Here is a 15,673-nt window from a genome sequence, read left to right on the forward strand (position 1 = left end):
CAATAACAAGTTGAACATTCATTCCAGAACTGCAGGGATTTTGGTATCGGGATGATCTCCATCTTTAGAGAGACAATAAAAAGTCCCAAAGACATCCTGGGTGTTTCCACGAGAGGCCATTTTGTTCGCTGCAGCTGTTTCCTCATGTCTCTTAAATGACAGCTTTGCTGCGGCCATTAAGATGCATGCCGCTGAAACAAGTATTATAGTTTAATTCCTACCATGAAAAGCTTCCAGAGGCATAAAAACGGAGCCACGATATGGAGGGGGCTGCAAAGACAGACAAGCTCCAGAGGCCTCATTGCTTGTGTGTTGCGTTGACTTAATGGCAAATGGATGTCATTGGAATTTCGAGCGAGGCAGCAAGATCTTATCGCGCAGATAAATGAATTAATATTTTACACTTCAGCTGGATTTTTTTTCTGCTACAAGAAGGCTAAAGTTGAGGGGGGAGTCAAGTAAATTAAGAAAAGAGAAGGAGAAAGAATTGGAGAGAAATAAGAGCTTGGGATGTGAACTCTTCTAATGTTATTCAGAAGCAGTGAGTCATGTAAGAGAAAAGGATCTTTTCTTGTACCAGTCAAGGACATTATCTGCTCCTGCTAGCAGTTATTAGCATTAGCATTTATATATTCAATGCAATTTTGAGGTCTGGTGATACTCTGAGGGGTCAGGAGAGAAAAATGAAATGAGGGAGGAAGGATAAAAAAGGTCTTTTCTCTGTGTGCAATTGGCACTAACCAGGACAGAATAACCAATGAGGTAAGACACAAGGACATTTCATGCTGGAATTCAATCTGTGATCAGAGCTCAAATTCTCTCCATCAACAAGAGGCCACACCTTGGAACAAAGCAGAAATAATGGACAATTTCAGTATGGTCAAGGAATGAATGTTTTGATCGCTTAAGATTCTGAACTAGCACTTGAATTATATCTGTTTTTGACAATACATACTTATTTAGTAAAACGTATTAATATTGTACATTTAGCAAGTTAAATCCATCCAAGATCCACACTCTAGACATGTGTGATAACGTTTGTGGGTCAGATTGTATTCGAAGTAAATGGTTTGAATAATTGAAAATTGGGTGTTAAATTGTGTTTTCCATGAAAGAAAAGTGGGGGAGGTGATCCGCTTGATGGACACACACACACACACACACACACACACACACACACACACAAAGTGTCTGAGCATAGTCAGCTAATGGTTTGTCCCCCCCAGCACAGGAGGGTCAGAGATCGTGAGCTCAAGCACTCAGACAGTTTGACGCAGTTAAATGCATCATCTGTTCAATTTAAAGACAATAAAAGGCGATCAAAATGGTCTATACCTCTCTGCATAATTGGGGAATTTGGGCCATAATGACGCAGATGATTTTAAGCTTCTTATTTTGAGAGAAAGCCTTCTTTTGAACTGCTTCACTGCTCTTTAACAGAATATACAGCTGGATTTAGAAGTCATTATTGCTTTGCGAAAAATGGTTAGGCTGTCAGGGAGAGCTGGATAAACTGTATATTGCAGGTGGCAAAATAAATGATTATACTTCCAGAAAATACCCACAAAAAAAGATGTAGATTTACTTTATATTCATGTATTTACCCTCCACCATCCTCTTGTTTTCATCCTTCTGAATCATGCTTCAAAATATACCTACAACCATATTATTTTAGGCAGGCATTATTGTATTTCATTAACCTATGGTAAAATGTTGTGCAGTTAAACATGGCATTTCAAATGTCTAAGCACCATTATACGCTGTACTTTCTTAGACTTGAAAGACAACAGCTACTCCCACTTCAGTGATAGCTCTGCATTTCATGCACCTACAACATTTTGAAGGCAGATGGGATGTAATGCCCATAATTTCTACTGGCGATGTGCATTAAGGAAGCTCTGAAAACAAAATGGGCTTTTTCTGTAGAGACAACAGAGATAAAAAATAAAAATAAAAAGCTTTGTGACTAAAACAGCTTCAGTCCTTCATTTTAATATAGAGCAGAGGCAGAGTGAAAGAGAATGAGAAGCTGCCTGCAATCCATGAATCTTTTATCGAAATTCATATTTCAATATAGCTTTATATACTACCTATGTGAAATATCATCTTTACATAAATTCATTCTTTGGTGTGTCCACAAAAGTCATCTAATCTCAGATATAATGAGTCTCTTTATTCTCATCATCTTTGTGTTTGTTCCATGAGTAATTTGGGGGGCCCTAAGTGTCACAATCCCCCCACACACACACACACACACATCCACAGCCCACCTTGTCCTAGACAGTCATTGTGCAGTTGTATTAAGTGGTAGGGGGCAGAAGAGGAGGGGATGGGGCACAGTGAGGGGGGCACATTCTCTTCTGAGGCTGACTTTGAGATTGTTATTATCATTTTCAAAGCATCAAAGCTTTCTCTCTCGCTTTTTCTCACTCTCTCTCCATCCAAGCTTAAAGAGATGAAAGTTTGCCTTTGTTCCATCCCCTGCTACATTACCTCTATGCATTAGGCCTCCTCTTTATCCGTGAAATTACCTTTTAGCTTTCTCATTCAGCGCAGGCAGTCTGCATGCGACGAGATGGCTCGCACTTTTTCACCACATCATATCCCCCCTGCACACCTCTCTCTCTCTTCTAAAAAGATTGTTGCATTTGCAGTTTGATTTTGTCTACACCTCTCTCTCTCTCTCTCGTTCTCTCTCTCTCTCCATTTTACTGTATTTCTCTCTCTCTCTCTCTCTCCACTTCATATAAGGTCCATCTCTCCCTTCATTATATGGTTAGTGTTGTTCTTTGATCGTTCTATCTCCAAAGCAAACACAGGGGTCTGTGTTGTTCCCCCCATCACGCAGATGGCTCGGAGATGATGGCTGAGATGCTTCTGTTCTCGCTGCTGTTCAGAGAGCCACTTTCCCAGCCTCTTAAAGCGCTCTTTGAAGCTGACAGGAAGCACTCTAAGAGAGAAAAGTTGCTTGATCGTCATGCAAAAACACTTTCCTCACCCCTTTTTGGTTATGAATGCTTTTTTTCCTCTTTGATTGGGCTGATCTCCCTTTGTCTTTCTGTCTCTTTCATATCTATCTATCTATATATCTGCTCCTGCCGTTTCTTTAAGCAACAGCCTCTAAACTGGAATCTTGTGACCAGGTGAAATTTCTTTATATAGCGATTGTATTTTACAAGCCACAGTAAAATATTCTGAAACTCCTAACTAACATCATTACAAGCAATGAACGGGAAGTAGTGTAAGGGTCAACACCTCTGCAACCACTGCCAAGTCAATAGATTTAATAAATGTTCCCCTGTCCATAAAATGCTCATATAGGAGTAGCCGGTGTGTTTGCTTTGCAAAGCAATACATGTAAAAGTCATTTCCACACTCATAAACTCATCTCCAGAGAAGCACTTACTGGGCATTGTTTGGCCGCAAGACTTAATATACAAATGAGAAAAAGTGTATATGTGTAAGGATGGTAGATACACACAGACATAGATACACACACATTCTACACAGCTAGAATGACTCTTCGCAGACTAATGTAATTAATAGCTTTTTATCCATGTAGAATTTGAAATGAAGATGTAAATTGTTCGTTTAACATAGCCATAGGACATGGAGGCTTCTGCTGTCAAAGTCAATTACAGACTCAGCATAGTCCCAGACTTTATGAAAACCTAATCAAGATGTGGTCTCTCTCTCTGTGTGTGTGTGTGTGTGTGTGTGTGTGTGTGTGTGTGTGTGTGTGTGTGTGTGTGTGTGAGTGAGTGTGTCTGGACACAAGATGAGACATGGAGTGCGAGCTTGTATGTGTGCATTTGTATGTGTCTGTGTGTGTGTGTGTGTGTGTGTGTACGTGTGTGGAGCTTCTGTCTGAGTGTAAGCAGAATGTTTTACACGCCAATATAGAAATATCTACAAACCAAATCTTATCAACAGAGATAGAAACTAGTTCTGTTTTAGCCACTGTGGTGGAGGAGGGTTATAATCTTCTGACTTTAACTCCCACTGGAGCCGTTTTTTAGTCAAGTTACTTTATCTTTCTAATGTAGAATTTATCTGAAGTGGTAATATTTGTACAATTGTAAATTCATTATCTGCATTACAGTGCATGGGCTGTTGAAGTTTTACTAAACTAGACAAATGATATAACAATAGATACAAATGTTATTTACATTTAATTCTCTATAAAACTAATGTATTGTGAAAAAAGTGTAAATGCACACATTAATGCAAACAGTGATATATACATTTGTACACTTTCTACAGCACTAAGATTGAGTCGTTATAACTAGAGCTTAAACGATTAGTCAATTAACTGATTAGCTGATCAACAGAAAATTAGAAGGCAACAAGTCATTCTTTAAAGGACCAGTGTGTAGGATTTAGTGGCATCTAGTGGTGAAATTGCAGTTTGCAACTGTTGAATACCGCTTGCCTCACCCTCCCCTTCAAAGAAAAATGCGAAAGGCGCTATCTAGAGCCAGTGTTTGGTTTGTCCGTTCTGGGCAACTGTAGAAACATGGCAGTGCAATATGGCAGCCTCCGCAGTTTAAAAAAACGGCTCATTCTAAGGTAATAATAACAACGATTCTTATTTTCAGGTGATTATACACTAATGAAAACATACTTATAAATATTATATTCCATTTCTGCCAATAGTTCCTCTTAAATGTTGCACACTAGACCTTTAAGCAAAAATGCCAAAAATTCACTGGTTGCAGCTTCTTAAATGTAAATATTTGTTATTTTTATAGTCTGCTAGGATAGTAAACTGATTATCTTGGTTGGTTGTAGCCTATTGGTTGAACTAAACAACCTATTTGAATATGTAACCTCCGGCTTTGGGACATTGTGATGGGCATTTTTCATTATTTTTGTCCAGCTTATAGACTAAGCCGTTGATCGATTAATTGAGAAAATAATCGATAATGAAAACAATTGTTAGTTGCAGCCCATGTTATAACACTGTGTATATTAGGGACAGTTTTAATAAATGGCTACGTAGTGATGTATTCATCTGTCTTTCTATAGATTCTATAGTACAAACCAGCCACTGTAAAGCCACTGTATTAACATTTTATCTGAAACATATAGACCCAATTCAGTTTTCCACCTGCTAATCAACAACTAGAGATAATTTTTTATCCCCTTTTCTATTTACCAATACAACACTGTTTATCACTCAAAAAGTCAAAAACAGTAGTGAAAAATCTTGTCAAACTTTCTAATGCCACTCGTCATGACAATGGACAACTGACACAAATTCTTTTGACAGAACTCAAATACCCAAATGAGCTCAATGGAGTAAGCCATGCAGGCGGAGGTTTGCTTGTGTGGAAAGTCATTTATAAACGCCAAGGGTAGCCATTCATGCTCAATGATTTAGGACTTTCAAAACACATTTCTAGCTCATTTTAATAATAATGGTCATAAAAAACATTGCCTGAGGCACAGCAAGCATACATCAAGCAACAACAAATGCCTTCTGAAGTTGTTGAAAGGCCCACAAACACGAAAACAATTAGGACACACAACTTAATTTGCGAAGGGTATGTTTCTCTCTGTTATGCCATGCACATTTTAATGAGTTTGAAGGCAGTAGTGTCCTGTAGTTTGTGTTGTTGATTGATTGACTCTTACAGCCACACAGTGCAGACTTAGACAGACCACGCTTATGTCTGTTTACACATGCATACAAAAAAAGACATTTTGCTTTCCCGGGATCCTTATGCCTGACTTAATCGCACCAGGTAGCTGATGATAAGACATTCAAACACCCACGTGCACGCACTCACACAAAGATGGATCAAACAAACCTATTCATTTCAAACAGATGACCTCATGATTGCCTTACATCAAAACTAGCATGCAATTAAGGCTGAGTAGTGTTCATCAGCCTAGCTTCGCTTTGTCCAGAGGCTTTTCATTGTCCAGCACACTTAGCAGCAAACATCAATGTAGAGAATCAAAAGATGAGTGCAATTACATATCGCCTGTCTGTAAAAAAAAAAAAAGTCAACGCTTAAGTTCAGAATAAAAAGAAAATTAGATTTTTACCATACATTCTTGTCATGCAGTTGGCTTGACCCCAAATACATAAAACATGGGAAACAATATCAGTGTAAAGTACAACAAAAAATAAAGCATACTATCTGACTGAATGTGACTGAACAGAAATGCATTGGAAATGTAACAAACAGCTTTTATAGTTACAATCTTTATGATAGTTTATGATAAAATCATTAAATTTTTACACACTTTCTCCAGTGTAACTGCATCAAAATGTCCCTCCTGTTATTCTCTATAACTGCCATGTGTCACAAATGTTCAATGTGACTATACCCAAAACATTCAAACCCAGTGGTGCACAACATCTGATAAAGCTTTTTTTTTCAAGGACTTCACTGAAAGGTTTGAAAATGAGTCACATACTGCTCATTTCACTCACTATCTCAACTGCCCAAATGTGGTGATTTAGCTCCTTTGTTGTGCTGTTGCACTAGCAAAGTATTACTGTTGTCCATTTGGTTAGACATTATACATGATTTACATTTGTTATTTGTACTGCTGATCTAAGTAAGTTAGATATCCGGTACAAGATGGATTTGGTTCACCTGGACAGTTTAAATAGTGTAAGGTAACTTACAATGAGCTTTTAGATATTTCCTGAATGAATTTGTATTCATTTATTTTATTATTTTTATTCATTTTTATTCTTTGTGGTAAACCACTCCCATCTGGTCTTGCAAGTGGTTAAATAAGTTTGAAAAACTGTTTGCAAGTATAATTTGTTTTCATAAAAACTACTATGACACTAAAAGCAATTCCCCCTTTGCAGCATCTTACTGTATTTATGAGTGTAAGCTGCAATTCAGACTTTTTTGCACTTTCAACTGCTGCAAATATGATACAGTTTTGCATTTATGGAGTTGTTTGCCTTGTAGTTTGGTGCTATGCAGTGGACATATCACAATCATTAGATATTGTGAGTGTGAATATATTATTTACTGTCATGGTACGGCTGTGCCATTCCTAGTGTTTCTGTCTGTTTGTCCTCTGCTGGTTCTCCTCCTGTGTGTATGTGTGTGTGTGTGTGTGTGTGTGTGTGTGTGTGTGTGTGTGTGTGTGTGTGTGTGTGTGTGTGTGTGTGCTGTGGGGCGCAGCCTCCGAGGAACTGCCAATCAGCAACTGACACACCTGCTACCCATCTTCTGTGGCTCACCTGCTCTCCATCCACAATCACACCTGACACTATATCTACCTCTATCTTCTCACCGATCTTCGCCAGATCACCCCTTTACCTTAGTGGTTCGCTCGTGTCACCTGCATGCAAGTTGTCCACTGGCTTTCCAGGAGGACCTCACCCCAGCTCTCCTCTGCTCCACCTCAGACCGCTGTTCCTGCCTCAGCCTGCCTGCTCTCCCCAGCCTTGTGTGCCTCCAGTCTACCAGCTTCCAGCATTACCTCCACACTCCTGGTTCCTCATTGTGTTTCCTATTAATAAACGGAACCTACTACTTCAATTCCACTGTCCTAGTCGTGCTTTTGGGTCCAGCCCCGGTATACCATAACAATTTACTGAAATACTCAAGTCAGACACTGTTGGCATCATCAACCAGAACATGTTTGAATAACAGTTTTTGGAGAGCATCCCTAAGCGTGTTACATATGCTGAACATTTTCAAAGGGGAATGCTTAATTCATTATTACAACATGCCAAATAACTACATTTTCATTTGTGCTCCGTGGAATAACAAGGAATGACCGGATAACAAGACAACAGCTCACAATTATAACAATGATCTAGTTTCCAGAAAGAAAACATGGCAATTTGTTTGCCAGGTGGATGCTGCACACTTACATAAGGTTTGAGCTTGAATCACAAAATGTTTCTTTTCCTGTTCCATAGCTTGTCATACACAGTGCCCTCACTGATTGTCTTTGTAAAAATGAGAATCACGTGTCGTCTGTCTCCACTGGAGACCATGTAACACACGCATCCAGACAGGACATGCATTCACACTTGAAACAACATGCAGAGACACACGTACAGTCTTTACGCACAGAGGACAATACCCACCGCAGCCGAGATGGAACTGACACAAACAAACACGCACAGCTCTCTGACTAAAAAAGCTCCCAGCAAACAATGCAAAGTGAAAAGATATTAATATTTAAATAGATCATTTGCAAGATTGGTATAATTAGTGGCTCATATTCATGTATTCACTTCAGGGATATCACATTGAGGCATGTCTACTTATTCAAATAAGATGCAACATGTCATAGGGTGCATATATGCAAATGCACATATGCCGCTAATTACACATTGCCTGTCACAAAGAGAGAGAAGCTTTCAGCAAAAATGTTCAAAGTTTTCTATGAACTGTTCAACCAGGCTGCTCAGGTCTAATTAAAACATGCATGTCCCCAAGGCCTTATCAAAGCACTGTAGAAATATGTACATCTCAAATAGAGCAGAATTAGCTAAATAAAGGACCTCCCTGGTGCTTTTGTCCTGCTCAGATTCTAGGCTCTGCACTAACAAACTTTATTTCTGATTGATACTGATAGTCCACCGCAGGGATTTGAGAATATTTTGACCTGAGGCGTGGGACTTTTATTTTGACATCTCTTCTCCTGGCACAATCCCAGATTTGATACTGTACTTAACACAAGCTGTATTGAAGGCTGTTGTGATGGAGATTGTTATTTTAATGATGTGGAAATGAGAGGTAAACCTTCTAGGAAGTGTTTTCTAATTAACCAAATGATTTGGCCTATAGGGTTGCCTTCTGACAAATTCTACATTCTGTACCACACAAGATTGATACAGTGTTTATTTTAAGGCATGAAAGGAAATCAAAACTATTGGACTATTTACAAGGGTAACGCAACTTTCTTCTTACTGAGAATTCCATTTCATCATGGTTTGATTTGATGTAAAAAAAAAAAAAACAAACAATGGGGAATCATTACCAGAAGTTCTATTTGTATCCAAATTTATATACCTATACCTATACCTTGCCTGAAACTGGACATATTCATAGCATGTATTTCTACCATGCAGCAACAAGGTTGAAGTCTATTTACTTGTCAAAACAGCTACTTAAGTGTCATTTCATGCTATATGTACTTAATAACATGGTTGACATATTTATTGCTGAACCAACTGTGGTGAAAACAACATCCAGCACTCACTGTTTCCCCAATTCACATGTCCATTCTGTTTGACCAAAATGCCAATGAGGCTTTAAAAAGCTAATTTTACATGTTGTGTCAGTGTGGATTAGCGGACAGTTATTATTTTCAAATTAGCTTTTTTGACCAATGAAAAAAAAACCTGAATCACTTGAGTATATTCTCTAAAAAACTGACAGGTGTAACAAATGCATCCATCAAAAATGATTGTTGAAAAGGACATTTGTGACTCACTCTCTTGCTTTCAAATATATATGTATATACATATATATATATACATTCATGTTAACATACATTTGCATTTGCACACACAAACACAAAGGCTAAAGCATCCATTCTTGAGAGCTCAGAGTGCAGAGCTGTCCAGAAGCCTGTCTGTGTGAGGAAAATGTATGCAGCTCAAATCAAAGTGATGTTGCACACAGTAATCTTTCTCTATTAAGGATGTCACTTTTTGCAATCTTTTTGCAATTGCGGCCTAATATCCTTTACCACTCCACTGCCGGGTTGGTGAGCTTCTGCAAGCACACACACACTCACTGTCTCATCACACACATCCACGGTGTGTAGGTATTCGGTGAAGGAGTCAGTCATGTGTGTCTTTCAGATAGGAGTTGAGAAAGCCCTTGATTAGGACAGGAAGTCATGTGTGTAAAATTCACACTTTTTACCACCACTGTTTCTCTGTACATAGTGATGTAGTGTGTGTCTGGCGTGTGTTAGTGTGTATGTGTGAAGCGCACACATCTATAGAGATCATAATTAACTGATGTAAAGGTAAATAGTAATATAAAATTAATTACACGCTAACAGTGAATTCCTTTGTACCTTTTACAGTGAGCTCAGTTTTAATTTCAGGGTAAAATAATTATATCCGGAGCTATTTTAGAAGTGAAACGCCTTGCCTCTGCTATGAAAGACAAATTATTTACACTTGGTTTGTTTCTGATGATAAAATTCAAAATCGAGACCCAACAGTCTTGTGAACTGGAGATAAAAAGGGCTATTGTCTAATTCTACTGATCTTCCTTGGGTGCATTTAGATCTTTTTTCTGTTTCATGATTTAACTTAATTTACTCAGAAATGCCCTGATTCACGCTGATAATTTTCCCTTAGCATGCTAATGCTGACCAGTTGCCACCTCTGCTGAAGCAATTGGCAAATCTACCCCAAGATAATCCTACGCATTTTTATATACTCATATATTTTAGACAGGATTTTGTAATGGTGTTTGGTAATTTCCTTTTTTTTTGCGTACAACCACTGTTCTTCAACTTGTTTCATTTATGTCTAATTCTGTTGGCAACTTCCTACATTTCCCAAAATGCCTCTTGAAAACCCCCAGAGAATGTTCTTGAACTTATTACATCCAGCTCTTGAGTTATACTGTACGAGTGGGTGGAGGGAACGATGAAGATAGAAAGAGCAAGGGAGCAAGCTTTTCCAGTTGAGAAAAAGTGAGGGTCACCAATTACTCAAGACACAACATGTCTTGTGAGTGCATTATCACATTATGGACTATTGATGTGACTGTCACTGGAGAAATTGCCCTCTCTGCCTCTTCTGTGATGGATTTCTCCCTGATTGCTGAACATGAAAATGGTCAAAAGCATATTCCCACATAGATTTTGCCATGCTAGCGACATGGCTCTATGGACGGCAGCTGGGTCACCGCTTTGATCCAGACTGAAATATCTTAACAACTATTGGATGAATTACTATGAAATTATGTACAGACATTCATGTTTCTCAGAGGATGATTCCTAATGACTCTGGTGATTCCCTGACTTGTCCTCTAGTGCAACCATATAGTAAGGTTGACACTTTTGGTTTTTTAGTGACATGTCTTGGATGGATAGCCATTGTCACTTTTCAGTTCCATTATCTGGTCAAAATTTCAATTTGACCAATATTTTGGTTCATGACCAAATACCTACAAAACTAATGACATTCCCATCCGCCTCAGTTGTACTTTGTGTTTAGTGCTAATTTAGCAAATGTTATCATGCTAACACACTAAAATGAGATGGAGAACATGGTAAACATTAAACCTGCTTAACATCAACATGTTAACATTGTCATTAGCATGTGTGCTGCGCCTAAGTACAGCCTCACAGAGCCGCTAGCATGGCTGTAGACTCTTAGTCTTGTTTATTTACTAAAAAGAAATGTGACATAAAATGAAGGTCACGGGTTAGACCTCTGCATTACCCACTGTATCCATTCCTGTCAAATTGAAGCTATCGAGTCTGCTACTCAATGCTCTTAAGCAGGGGGTCCCTTTGAGTATGAAGTTTATCAGAACGAAACACTAAAGCATCTAATTTAACTGAAAAACACACCTTTAACCAGAGAAGTGGGAGTAAGAAGTAAAATCAGCTGCTTGTTTGGGTAGAATGAAAACTTGCTGACTCTTTGCCTGAGGGTCAGAAGGTTAAAAACAACTACATTGAAGGCATTTTCAAAGAGAGGTATCCAGCCATACTTAACTTTGATTCCATGCTGCTTATTGTATAAATGAGGGCAGTATTCATGCACGCTTATAACTGTTTGATACCACCTCTTATGGTGCAAAATATAGCCCACCCACATGCTACAATTTGTAATACATTTAGTGTTACTGACCAAGGTCCATAGGCGGCCTGTAATTTAAGGTACCAAGCACAGACTTTTACTGCACTTCACTACAGGGTTCCTAATATCCTTTGGATTGAAGGTGGTTTCGTTTACGCTGCAAACCCGTGAAAACATTAGAGGGGTAAAAAGGTAAGCATTTCCTCAATGCAGATGGAGTTATCTGAAATCATGGCTCTAGTATTTAGACCTCTCCCTCCTTCTTCTCTCCTCTCTCTTCTTTTCCTCCTTTTCTCTCTCGCCCCTTCTTTCTCAATTGTGTCCCTCGCCTCCAGCAAATGGGAGTCATTTGTTTGCGTGAACTTCCCATAACCCGCAGCGCGTGAGACACTTATCATTCAGAGTAGGGCTGCTTCGTCCTGAGTTGCAATACCTCTTTTCTTCTTCATCTTCTTCTTCTTTCTTCTTCTTCTTCTTCTTCTTCTTCTTCTTCTTCTTCTTCTCCTCCTTCATTTTTTCCTTTCACACCAGTACCATGTCCGTTCCAGCTGACTCTCATGGTTCATCATAAATGAGTCTCCATCTTTCTCCATTCTTTCCCTCCCTGCTCACCCATGTCCCCTTCTACAGTATGCCCCCTTCAGTCTCTCTCTCTCTCCAATCTTATTCCCCATGTAATCTCGGGTACAGAGGACCGTTTTCATTACTGCACTACTCATCTTATCAACCACCCTGTCATCTGCTCTGTCTCCTGTCTTTTTTATATTCCTTTATTCTAACAAGTCTGCATCTCAGAAGCCATCAGTGGTCCACCCCTTTTCATTTCCCTAATGTACCCCAAACACACACACACCCTACCCTTGCCCTAACCCCTAGTTTCATTGCCCTAACCTGGTCCCCATCATCATGATGTAGAGCACACCCCAGCTCCCTGCAATTGTGTAAATCACTGTGTGTTTGTGTATGTGTGTGCAGCTAACAGTACAGTACGTGTTTTTTAATTTTTATGCGTGTATTATCTCTGCCAGCAAAATGAGCAGTAGCAAAACAAACCAGATAACCTAAACAGGGAATGAGAGAATAAAAGAGGATGAAAAAGTGAGGCAAAAATATAGCTGGAGACAGGAAGAGGGGTGAGACAGAAAGAGAGAGGAAGAGAGTAATTTTAAGGAGGGAAAGCTGTCATTGAAGGCAGAGGTGAGCCTTAACCCTCTTGCTTGCTTGCTTTAATCCCTCATTTATGTGAACTCAGCTTTGGAAATGAAGCTGTCACTGTATTTTCCTTCCCTTCACCCATGCTGTGGTATAATCAGAAACCACACATGCATGCAACACACACACAGTTGCAGGACAGAGACACAGAAACTCACTCAGGAGAGGTTTTAAATTCATTCCAGAGTTGGAGGCAGAGATTCGTACAGCCTCACCTTGTCTCCTAGAGGAAGAATCATTGGATATGTTGGAGACAGAGGGGAATTATGGGTAAATGCACTGGTGAGGAATGATAGTCTGCAATCTCCGGCTCTAATCTGGGATCGCTGACACATGCCATTCATTTCAGAATGTACCAATATTCCCCTGCATGGTGTAGAGCATACGTGTGTGACTTTGCAATCTTTTATGCCTATTTTTGAGACAAAAATCTATTCAAACAGTTTGGAAACAGCAATGTAAAGCTAAATGAAAAAATGTTGAAACACACTGTCATTAAAATCATCTTTGTGGTTTAAATAATCTCAATGTAACATCTTTGATTGTGGTGTTGAACTGCCAATGCAAATAGCCATATTATAAATAAAAAAACAAAACATGAAACATATGTCAGTGTGTTTCTCACTTTTGTTGACAAGATTTGAAATAAAATGATCGGTGTATGCACGATGCCATCTGAAATGCTGCAACTAAGTAAGTGATGCTCATGGCATTAAAATAAGATTAAAGATATTTTCATTACATTTAATTATTTTCCATTTAAAATTTTTTGACATAGAATGAGAAAAGGCAAAGTACATTGATAAAAGCCATTAACGGGCAATTTGTCTATTGTGAAACCACAGACTTGTACTGCCATCTAGTGGTTATAAGAGGATAGATGGCGTGATTGATGGATCAGATATTTGATGGACAGATGACCATGAAAAGGGGAAATGACTTTCTTCAATCCAGGTCCAATTTTTGCAAATTTTAAACTGTTTCTATAATGATAAATAAAATATATGTAAAAAGCAAGCTCAGCCCTGATAACTCAACTAATATTGATACACTTACTTTAGGAAGTGAATACGTTTCATGATCACTGTATTTTCATTTAGCAGGTGAGTTGATAGGAAATTATTGTTTAGAAGTGTCTCTAATAAGAGCATCTTGATATGCTGAGATTTTTTTATATTCCTTTTAAATCTTTTGCACCAATTTCAAAATTCAAAACGTGTGTGAGAAAAGTGGACAATACACAAAATCCCCACCTTGGCACAATAGAAAATGGGATCATTTAAAAAATGACAGCCTTAATTAACAAGTCAAACTAAGATGCAACTAAATAATAAAAATATATATATTTTTTCCTGTCCATCCTTTGCTCCTCCATCCCTCAATCTCTTCATCCCTCTATATCTCCCCCTCGTCGTCCTCCTCAGGTGGAGCGAGCGTCATACTGGTGTGTAATAGGGTGCTGTCAGTGTGGGCAGCGGCGAGGTGTGGGGAGGAGAGCGGTGCGTCTCAGATGAGATATGTGACTGGCATGCTAACACACAGTTTTATCTGAGGAAAAAGGAAGAGACAGGGCCCCCACATCTCCTCACTATAGGCCTTTGATTAAAGCTCCCTGGGTACACACACATGCACACACTTCCAAAAACACACATACAGAAGTGTACACACATGCACCCGCACAGATTATAAATATATTGCAGGTAGGAGCATACACACACATACAGTATATATGCATACACACATCCTCCCGTTGTGGGTGGTGTTGTTTTGACCTAAGCCAGGTAGCTTGTCCATTATGGAGTTGATAGGAGGATTTTGCCATGTTGATTCTAGACAGCATCATCTCCTCTGCCATAAATAACCTGAGTGTTTTCTCTGAGTCGCACAACAATATACAGAGAACAAGAGCTCTCAGCTTTATCCCTTGGTCTCATCCACTGCACATAAATGCTCACACATACACATTAACCCAAGAAAATGATTGTGTGTGGATGGACATAAACAAAATTACAGATTTAGAAGTACAGTTGGCCCCAGTTCAGCTCAGTTTCAGTTTAAATTATTGTTTTACATTCTAGTTTGGTTTTAGGGTTTGTTAAAGTGTGTTTTCTCAGATGGACTGTGGGGGAAACTAGTTTGATTTTAGATGAGCAGCATCATCCGGCAGTGCAGTCTCAATAGCTTGCCAATAAAGCTCTGGATACAAACTGCATACCCCTGACCAATGGAACTGTGGGGGAGCATGATGACTTCCATGAAGGAAGTAATGGACAAACCACACTCAGTATTCTTCCATGTGCGGAGACCATATTGAAATACATTCTGTCAATTTATCATCATCTGTCTGTCTATACTGTTTTCCTTTCAGGATCAATAAAATGTCAATTTCCATTTTTCTAGCAATGTCCATGAAAATGATTTGGTGTGGTAGATAAATGTTTGATTGGAAAGAAATTTCTCTTTTTCCATCTCACACTTTTCCCTATTTAAAAAAAAAGAGAAAAATGAATGAATGAATGCATACTCACTTCACATGGTATACTGATACAATACAATAAGTAGCCCATTTACCTTTGGGGCCCTTTGTATTTCCTCTCTTGACAGCAAGAGGGGGCTACTGAACCATACCATACTGGAACGTTTGTGAGTCTCTCACAGTATGTACTGTATATTATGCATTTTCAATTA

General features: G+C 38.9%; 1 protein-coding gene across 4 annotated transcripts in view; it reads left to right on the top strand.

The window, feature by feature from the left end:
- The window catches only part of LOC122866771 (golgin subfamily A member 6-like protein 22), a 147,932-nt gene that overhangs the window by 128,913 nt on the left and 3,346 nt on the right, over positions 1-15,673 (top strand). For 2 of the 4 annotated variants that reach the window (XR_006375805.1, XM_044176860.1), the window contains one exon: positions 7,286-7,520. The exons of 1 other annotated variant lie outside the window; for it this stretch is intronic. The gene's annotated coding sequence lies outside the window, so the exon portion shown is untranslated. Of the gene's footprint in view, positions 1-7,285; positions 7,521-15,673 lie in introns of those variants that run through there. One more of the 4 variants, XM_044176861.1, reaches the window with a different exon arrangement.

This window comes from Siniperca chuatsi, linkage group LG19, assembly GCF_020085105.1.
Source record: "Siniperca chuatsi isolate FFG_IHB_CAS linkage group LG19, ASM2008510v1, whole genome shotgun sequence".
Taxonomy (NCBI): Eukaryota; Metazoa; Chordata; class Actinopteri; order Centrarchiformes; family Sinipercidae; genus Siniperca; species Siniperca chuatsi.